We start from the raw sequence: 11,137 nt of genomic DNA, 5'->3' as shown, positions 1-11,137 counted from the left end.
CAATAACCAAAGCCTATCCTAACAACTGAGTACAAAAAATACTCACTACCCCGCATTTTAATCTAGTTAATACGAAAACCAATAAACATAGCATAAAGGGACTAGATATTAGTCCGATAGTTAATATTAAGATGATTATTGAAACAAATATTAATTTTTTTTTAAATTCTTCAAAAAAAATTTAATAGCTATTTCAACAACTAGGTATTACTTTGCTACAACTTGTCTCCTAAGAGAGTTACGGGCAATTTGAACTAATTATTAAGATATTCAGCGCTTTTTAGCTTACTATTAAATACTTTATTTAACATTTAAATGCAACCTATAAATATTAATTATATAAAATATTACTTGACTATAACAATTTCCTAATAAAATTAGTCAGCCATACTTTAAAAAAAATATCCCAACTGTTAAACATAATTTTTTTGAAATTTTGAGGTGAACAAATTCATTGGCCGACTCATAATGCGATTAGAGATGTTAAGTTATATGAAAGAATCAAATATAGGAAGTTTACAAGTTTTGTCAAACGACAATTGAATAGTCTTGTATAAAAGCAGGCCCTTGTTTTCTTTCTTAGGAAACAAAATATGGCAGGCTTTTAAGTGTTCCGCTATTTTGGTGTTCCATTCAGCTTTCCCTGAACTTTTTTTCTTTCAGCTTTCCGTGATCAGCCATTATTGCCGTTCCATTCCACGTTCCAATCATAAGATAGTATAATATATAACGTACATCAGCAAATCGCGACTTTCACTTTGATAATGTTAGGGATACCTCATTTGAGAACTAGATATCAAGATTTTTAACACAATAATCTCGTAAATAATTGCGTTCAAATGAGCTACAACTGACTAAAATCGGTTCATTAATTGTGGAGACCAAAAGAGAAAGTATAGTCAATTTGAATTGCACACAGTACATCACAAGACAAGAAAAACTGGACCGTGGACTAGTCAGGAATCTCCAAGAACGACCACTACCTCGCCTACGCAGTCCATGCGGTTTCGATGGTAAACAAAACTAAGTTCCCAGTCTTTGCAATCACGCTGGGAATCGTGGCATCAGACGGGAACAGGATGCCCCGTATTGGTTCCCAAAAGACCTAAAAATTGGGGCCAATGAGTACCAGGACATCCTCAAGTTGGTGAGATTGCCCTAGGTGGAGTCCAACTACCCAGAGTGTTCCAACAGGACTCTGCACCCTGGCACAAGGCCAGAAACACACAGTAATTGTCTGGCGGAGAGATTTTCTGATTTTTGAAAACATGATTCGTCCTCCTGTGCCATTCCCTATTCCAACGTTGACACACTAAAGACCCCATGACGAGATGCATTGTCCGTCCATGTCGTCAAGGTGTACGCAGACTTCATGCCAGGCTCGACGCTAGGGAGGTAGCAGAGGGTGGCCCTTTCGAAAAATAATTTTGTAATTATTGTTCTTTTGAATAATATGTAGCCACTTTTTCAAACCTAATTTGTTCTTGATGAAGTCGATTTTTCGTATCCTATGCTATAAGGTCTCGTTTTGCTGCCGCAAACTGTATATAAAAGAAGACCAAAAACAAGAAATACAATATAACTATTGGAAGATACCTAATTATTTTAGCTACATACCACCTCGAAAGAGCCATAACTCTCTTTTATAGAACAAAAAAAGTATAATTATCAATTACTATAGTTATTAAGTTCTCTTCGATATAAACACTAATTAGTGGGAAAGTATACTGCGGCCCTCATAACAACGAAAGCAGAATTTATTATTTTTTGTCGCCAAATTTTCTTACGTTCACGGCAAAATTATGAACCTCGGCTCAATTATTCAGAACTATTGAACTGATCAAGTTCATATGTTTGAGTTAAGGTGTAGTACTATACATTTTCATGTTCGATAAGAACCTTCAAAAAGGGCCCCTCAGCCCCCCTGTACCACTGCCACCAAATAGGTCTCTTAATCTTGATTTTACATATCATATCATATTTAAAAAGTAAACAAATGATAAAATTTGATTTTTGGAATTTTTTCTAAGTCTATTTGAACGGAACGCTAAAATCTAATTTTTAGCGTTCATCGTTCAAAAAAAAAAAAATAATAATAATCCGTTCCGTTCATTGAACGCAGTTCAATTTTGTGCTTGGTTCACAAGCTTGCATTATGATGGGATTTTTCTATATTTAAAAAAAAAACATTTAATCTTTTTTTTTAAACATCTCTAGATGCAATATTTATGGTATCTCTCAACCTTTACTCAAAGTTAACTGATAGCTCGTCAACTACGTCACTTCCCCAAAATTTTGGACTATTATTTATTTAGTAGTTGGGAATTGTTCACATTAAAACAGGAGCTGATTCAAGTTCAACCAATTAACGACCAAATTAAAATAATAAAATAAGTAGAAAATCGACAGCTGAAAAAATATCGTATACAATTTCATGTTAGAGTTGGATAACTACGAGTTAAATCCTACAGTTTTTTGTTTCTCCTTTGGAAGTAAAAGAGTACTGGAGATAGACATATGTAGAGCTATATAAAATATGACCTGCCAATATCCAAAAGAAAATAAACCGAACATTAACATGGTAACCCTGATAGTTGGAAGAATCTTTGGGAGAAGAGAAACTTTGCTGTGTTTGATTTTTTATTAGATAAGCTGCGAAGGGCAATGGCAGGAAGGCAATAAACACACAAACCACTCTGTATGTAGCAAGGAAGACGATTGTAACTCTCCAACAAATCCTTTTTATTCGTGTGGATAGACACTATTTATTACTTTGTACTTAGATGTTCGTTCTTCAAAAATTGAAAAATAGTGCTAACAGATTATAGAAATAAAAAACTGCCAACTAGAACAAAAATATCACACGTGTTAAAGTAATTATATTTTATACAACTCTAGTTATGCACAATATAGACATTACCTTTAATTGCAAGAATAATGACGTCACATACTATTATAAAATGTTGCTTATTTCTCCCCCCCCCCTTCTTTTTTCTCTTATAAGTTTATAGAATAATTAACGCCATTTGCCATAATTATAACTCACTAATTTTTGAATAGAAGAAACAATCGTCATTGTGACATAAAGAGTACATAATTCAATTAAAAATCCGCAAAAACACGTCCACTTATTCATCGTCATCGTGTAGGTATTATAATTAATAAATAATACAACAATAATAATAATACGTCATAGCCAGGCAACAACAAAATGGTGGAGAAAAAGAATTGAAAGGTGTGTGGAGAGGGGAAGGAGGGGGGTTATGTGGTACTAACATAACTCATAATTACTTCTAATAGGGAATGATGATGTAAGGAGTAAACATAATATTTAGTGTGTATTTATTTATGTACGTAAAAGGGAGAGTTGAATAAACTTTTGTATATTATATATAATATGATGGTATGAAAAAAGGAACAGACTGTTCCTTTTATTTTGACAAAAAAATATTTCAATTAAATTCCATTTAGTTAAATCACAAAAGGAATATAATATATAATTGTCAACGTCATGTTTCATTTAAAATGGAATTGAATGGTATACCAATGTAATGTGGCTATGTACACTATATGTATGTAGAAAGAAAGAGCTAACTCAGAATTCGCGTAAAGTAAATACATATATACTTTGTAGTTTTTTCTCATGGTTTCTAATGGCTAATGATTATGAGTATTAGGCTTCTTTGAGCAAAAGAATGAAATATGTATCGTTGAAGCAACCATATTGAGAACCATTTCCTAATTATTACCTACATAATATGAATGTACTATCTTGGGTTGAAGCTGTTTTTTATTGTATTTTACAGCCCTCTTCAAAATGAGTGTATACATACATACCTCGTACATATCCTCGGATATAGGGATGGAAGAAGTTTCTAATAAAAGAAAATTCCTTGTTGACAATTCCATGTCGTATACATCATAAAATCCCTTCCTCCTCCCTCAAACCAATAGCACTAATATAATCCTTCTTGATTTGAGGTAACCCTCAGTCCCCTCCCCCCCATTCTACGGAACAAGAGCAATAAAGGAAGAAAGAAAATTCCACAGTTCCTATGGGTGGCCCATCTATATGAGAAATGGTGAAGAAAAGGTAAAATAATTATAAAATTTCCTTTAAAATGTCATTAAAAAGAACTTTTTTGAAAGGGCTCTTCATTAATCCCTTAATTAATTAGAAAATACCAATGTACATTAAACATATTATATGTATGTAGGGAGGAGAGTCACATACACAAAACATAAGAATAAAGAGTGATTCCACGTCAAAAGAACAACCACGGATTTTATTTTACAAAATGTAGTACTACTAATATATGAAAAAACTGATAATTTGAGATCAATTATTTCCAAAGATATGAGTGTCTAAAATTAGCAAAATTAATTATTTTTTCTTCAAAAATGGCTCCAAAATTTGATAATTCTGTTCCAAATTCGTGTTTATATTAATTAAACTATACTAATTCTAAAGTTGTAAATTTCATGCATGTTAAATGAAGGTTTTTTTTAGATATTTAATCTAACACAAATTTTAAATGCCAATTTAAAGTCTGTTGCAGAGCAGGACAGAAAATAAAAGTTAAATTTACGTATACTCCCCAATACCAGCTCCCTTAGCTAACTTTACCTTAGATTGTTTTTGTGTTAACTTAACATAATAGACAGTAGTGTTGCGTATTTACCTGAGGTAGATTTTTTTCTTGGTCCTGTTTTAAATGATTGCTTCTAGAGTAATAAGAGTTGTGATTTATTGTCCTAGATTCAAAATCAGATGTTTTTTGGAAACTCTTGTTCTAGAACGCTTAATACCGACCTTATGGTCTACATGTGGCCTCATACCGTGGATTAAAATATAATTGTTCTCAAGCTCTTAGTTGTCAATCAAGATCGAATTTGTGTACCAAATTGCGACACTAATAAAAATCTGTCGACTTTCTTTTAGTATAAGGGTCTCAAAATTTTTAATGAGAAAAGTCTTTCTTAAATAAATAACTTCCTACAAACAGTAATTATGACATATAATTGAAATTTGACAGAAAAAACTCCTTGAAAGGGATAGATAACACAAATCCAGAGATTCACATTTGAGCTTCCAAATCTGTCTCGGAAAGAGAAAAAATATATTCGATTTGGCGAAAGGTCATCAATTCCATAGATTCCTCCAATATATATTATTTCACTGTTACTTCCTCCCTACGGATTTTAATCTCAACCAAGATATCATGAATTAGTCTCTCTAAGGCTATTGAAATCATCATGTTTGGAAATTATGAGCTACGATATGCCATAGTTAATTATTGAGATGCAAATCCCTCTAGTTTAAGGATTTGTATTAATGTAATTTGAAAATAGTTATATACAAATTGATATTCTCATAACAAAAACAAACAAAATATCATTCTTTGGTTGATACGTAGACAAGATTATCATAGCCACGTTTTTAACATCACCCTTTAGCGCACTCTCTCTTCTGATCTACTCATTTAATTAATTGACAATAATAATCATAATCAAGTTCATGTTTTATTATGGAAGCATTAACTTAAATACAGTCTTTGAGTAAAATGTAAAAAAAGAAGAAAAAAACTGAGAAAAACGGTTTTTACCATTTCATAGCAAATTAATGAAAATTGAATCAATATGAAAATAAAAACATAGAAAAAAAAAAAGACTTAATCATGTAATACGTAAGAAAAGGGTGCTGCTCTGTTGGTGAGCGAGGCTAGAAGTAGGAAGAATATGAATTTCGTGATTTCTTCGAGTTACTAAATATCCAATATTTAGTATTCCTTTATATTTAAATAAATTTATTTTCCGTTTATGTGCTTTAATACATAAATATTTAGGGTAGCCTCCAGTCAACAGTAGAGAATGGGATAAGTTCTCATTCTAAATTCGACAGTAGGACCCAAAAGGTATTTTTCCAAATAAAAGTAGTAGTAATACGTTTAAAACATAATTTATGAAATGTTGCGTAGAATGTAACCCAGACTTCCGACTGAATCCTGTGTAAATTACCTCGTTTGAATGCCTTGCTATGATTATGTTTGGTCAACCTGGACTTTAACAGCAATATTCAACACAACCTTTCATAAATAGTGTTTTAAACATATTATTAAACCAATACCTTTGGGATCTTAGTATCATCGGGGTCAGACCCCAGGAGCTAAAAATAGTGCAATTAATTGAATCTGAGAGCTTTTCCTCTCAACTAAAGTTTCCGCCAAATGGATCCTAGTATATGGTCAGAGCAGGAAATTGAATTTTGAATCCGTTAATAATACTATATCAACTTCCTCATGATCTCAATGCCCGAAAAGAAGTCTGATTTCAAAAAAAATATATCATTATGTGAAAGATCTGTTAAAGTTCTTTGAAATTATGTATGAATTTACCTTAGAGTTTACAAAAAATTGCCAAATTTTGTGGGTAGGTAACTTTTCTGCATTTTTTTAAAACACATTCTACATAAAAAAACACTGTAAAGTCATACGTAGCTACCTATAAGTAGATTCTAGATATACTTGGACTTTTCAAAGACATACTATCTCTCACACGATTCATCCAAACTCTGACAATATACTCGTATGTAACTATATACTGTATACATAGATAGAACACAAAAGATCACATTCAAAATCGTTTTATATTATATCTACAATATACCTACATATATTATGTACATTCATTTAAGTATGACAAAAAAAAACCAGAGCCATTCACGAATTTTTATTTGAATAAATATTAAAAGGTTTATGATTTTAATAACCATACACATATATTATAAGTTAGTATTAGAGTAAGTAAGCTGGCAAGTGAGCATAGATCGACAGTACGGTTCCTCTCTAAGGATCCCGGGAGCTCGTTTTCCCGGAATTTGTCGGAGTTTTACCGCAATATAATTTTTTTAGTTGCATGTTGGATAAGATTACATAATTTTAAAAAGCCGGATCCACAGGCTTTCAAAAAGGAACCCACAGACTGTTAGTGATAATGATAAAATAATTAAAGAATATATGGTTAGGACTAGCTTAAAATTTATTATTCCTTTTTAAAATATAAAAAGAAATACTTGAATTTAACAGTATTTATTATTTACTAAGGGGTTTCCGAAATTTCCCGGTATCCCGTTATATTAAAAATTACTTTCCCGGGATCTCATTCGAAGACAATTTACCGGAAAATAAAAACCACTAGATATAGAAAGAGAGGGACTTAAAATAACGTCATTCAATAGGAGTTGAATATGGCACGACATTGAATGAATATGATAGCTTGTGACATCATAGAGTTTCAAATACATACATTTATTAATATTATGTGTACCTACTAAAAAAAATCGTTTAACTATACTCAATCAGATATGAGGATCTCTTGGAAATGGTAATAATAACGAGAGACAACAATTTTTGGCTGTGGTAATTGAAAAAGAAGTCATAAAAAAATTGGTCAAATTGTTACAATAATAAATATAATAATAACAATATTATATTGTGTTTTTTTCTACTCATAAATTAGGACTAGAATTTACTTATTACGTATATATTATACAATTACTTCAACTTTCAAGATAACAGTTGATGTTAAAATAGATGTAATTGAGTCAGATTTCATTTATTATGTATTGCAGTGTTCGGGAAGAAGAGTAGAGGCTCGGCGTTTCTTGAGAAGATGAATTAACGGTTTTTCGTGTCAGTATGTATGCACGAATATACAACATACATAAACAAATAATTCCAACTGATTGACACCGGATTATAACAATACAAATGTTAAAGTAGACTTTGGGGCTTCTTATAAAATGGAAATACATAATATGTATGTATATATAACTAACAGACTTGATTGAACTCTTGTAGGTATCTACCTTCAAAGTATAAATGAGTCTCGGCAACAAAAGGAAAACCCCCAAGTTATCATTGTATATGTTGTAACTTGTATGCACAAGTTACAATTTGTATGCTCCCTAACGTCTTATTTGTTTAATTATAATGTAAGTCTTATGAAATATTAATCGACACTATAAATAAAGTGTTCTGACTAACGTCACAGATTACATAATTAACTGAAAGTGATATTGAGGTTGATATAATCATTAAATAAAATGTACAAAAAACGTAATTAAAAATTCATTTTTAGGGTGATTTGTGCAAAATTTAATTCTTTCATTTATTTCCTTTTAGATGCAATATTTTAAATCTCTCATTTTACATTTTTTACAATAAGATTTCAAATAATCTCTAGAGGAATTTTATTCAGATTCTGTTCAATACATAATTTTAGAGTCTTTATTTTACTTACTACTATTATAGAACATTTTCATGTGACATTCATTAGCATTGTAGATGTCGGCCTTTTTGGGACCCTAAAGTATATGTATTTACATTCTGCCAAAAAAGTACCAGGAATTGTTAATTTAAAATGCCCGCACTGAAAGGATTTAAAATCATTTTTTCTCGTAATGTATTTCATTATGATACCAAGTTTGAGCGCGATCTGTAGACCAGTTTGCGTGCAATAGCTGGATAAGTCACTCTAATTCACTAGTGCTCCACAATTTTTATCATGAACAAAATTATTGAACAAAGTGCAGCAACCGAAACTTCATTTGCTGACGTGTTGAAAATATTAGCAAAAGCTTTGGGTCGGAATTTGTACGATGAAGTATGTCCGAAGACTCACCTTATTGTTTTGGGCGAAATTTAGGAACAAGCTGTGCAGCGACGCGTCTCATGTCCAAATTTGTACCCAGAATGGTATAAACTGACACGTGAGAGATGTTAAGGCAATGTGATAAATCTCTTAAGCTGGTATGACGATTTTTCAACACAATTTCCTTCACAGCGTCAATGTTCAGTTCGGTGGTAAAGGACGAAGGTCGTCCAGTACGCATCATGTCTTCGACGATCTCAAGGCCCTCCTTGAACGCTTTTTACCACTCATATGCTTGGGTTTGTGATAAAACTGATTCAACAATGTTTTTTCTTACATTTCAATGCGTCAGCACATGAAATTTTGTTTGCAACACAAAATTTAATTCAAATTGGTCTACAGATCATGCTCAAACTTGGCATCATAATGAAAGACAGTGCTGCCGACTTAGAAAAAAAAATTAAATACTTTCAGTATGGGGAATTTAAATTCACAATTCCCAGTACTTTTTTGACAGAATGAATGTATTTAGATCTTAAAATGGGACTGACAAATAAAAGACTTCTAGCTTTTGTGTCTATTAAAAATTTATCTATCAAATCTATCCAGCTGTATTATAAAGCAAATGCTAATTTGTATAAATAGTATGTTATTCTAGCATTATAAATTCTTATTTACATAGAGTAGACAATAAATTCACCAGTACATTTGAAAGGACCAGTTATTTTTTCCAATTATCCTTCATTTATCATCTCTAATCGATCCAATACAAAATAAATTGCAAAAAAAATCATGGAATTTCACAGGATAGCTATTAATTTTATTTAATTCAATTTCATCATTGACATCAAGCAATATTCAATACAGGTGTAAAGTTTTATTGGTTTTTTAAAGCCCTTTGTTGAAGATTTTTTGAAAATTTGTTCATTTTATTTAATAAATATATCAACTCTAGAACCCCAAGATGGTATAACTTTTAATTTGTGATGTAATCTATAACGCAGTAGAGTGTAGAATCGAAGCAATCTTTTCATTTGACCTATTAAAATTACTCCTTTACAATCGCTCCATCTGAGAGGACTTGGATATGATACTTTTAACTTGTAATTGTTGTTAAAAAAAGTGTACTTGCTGTAACTTGTTCAAGCAATTTAAAATATTTATCACATGTTTTATTTGACAAAATTATAAGAATGAACAACTATTAAATTGTGATATAATTTCATTGGAGCGCTTTCATTTACATCAGTGATTGGATAAGAAACCTATAAGTAAGTAATATTCTAGGCATTGATTTAGATTATGTATTTAGTAATGAAGCAAAATTGACAAATAAAAAAACACATTTATTTTTATAAAATTTATATTGTTTAAACTTCTGCTATTATGAACAACTTCTTCAATGATGACAGTACATGAAAAGGCATACTTAATATTATATATAATACTTATCAATTAGTAATTCTCATTTAAAAAGTCAGAAATTACCCTTACATATACTTTACATCAAATAAAAATTTACTTATTACCTTACTAGTGGTAGTACCCGGCATTGCCCGGAGTAAAAAAAAATCTTTAATATAAATGGAAGATAACTCCCCAAGAAATCATCGATGTTACTCTCAATTTTTGATGAACACAATTGCTTAGATTGATTCAAATGACACGTTCTCTCCTCAAGAATGAAAGAATACTAATAAGAGTTTGAGAAAAAAATGTTGGGATGACTAATGAGTACTTTAGCCTTAAGAACGCACACTAATAAAAACAGATAAAATTCTTTTCAACATACCAGTGTTTATATTTTATTCAAGTTTTAAAATATACGTACCTGAATTATGATATACATAAGAGACGAATAATAAAAACAAAAGAAACAGTTTTCTTGCGATGCGCACACTCCTGCAATATTTCATAGATACGACTACTTTATTCTTTCTTATATTAAAATAATTTCATGTCATATATCATGATTCATGGACCACTATGTATGTACAGTTCACCCTGTGACTTATTGCGATATATTCATACAATTAAATAGACAAACTTTGCTTTATTTATATAGATACTCCAGACATTTTTCATTTAAAATGCTTAATTTCATTTTTAATTGAAATTGGTATAATCTCCCAACTTGAACTAATATGGTATACAAAGATAATATATTATAACTTAATTAGACAAATTTGTATCTGCAAATAACCGTTCCGATTCCAAAAATGATGAAATGATTTTTAAAAAAACCTTATAATTATTTCAATACCTATCTACAGAGATATGTTACACTTTTTTCCTTACATCTTTCAAAGGTACATAGCCCTTTATCTAGAATGAGCCATGCCAAAAACCATATTTAGAACATTGGGATATGTATCAAGATTTGGCTAGAAGGAGGATACTTACAATATATACGATAAAGCGACACGTTTCTACTAAATAATATGTTCATAAGGAGTAAAACGGAACATTTACTACACCCCGTATC

Source organism: Lepeophtheirus salmonis, chromosome 6, assembly GCF_016086655.4.
Source record: "Lepeophtheirus salmonis chromosome 6, UVic_Lsal_1.4, whole genome shotgun sequence".
NCBI classification, from domain to species: domain Eukaryota; kingdom Metazoa; phylum Arthropoda; class Copepoda; order Siphonostomatoida; family Caligidae; genus Lepeophtheirus; species Lepeophtheirus salmonis.
This window is presented reverse-complemented; position numbering follows the sequence as displayed.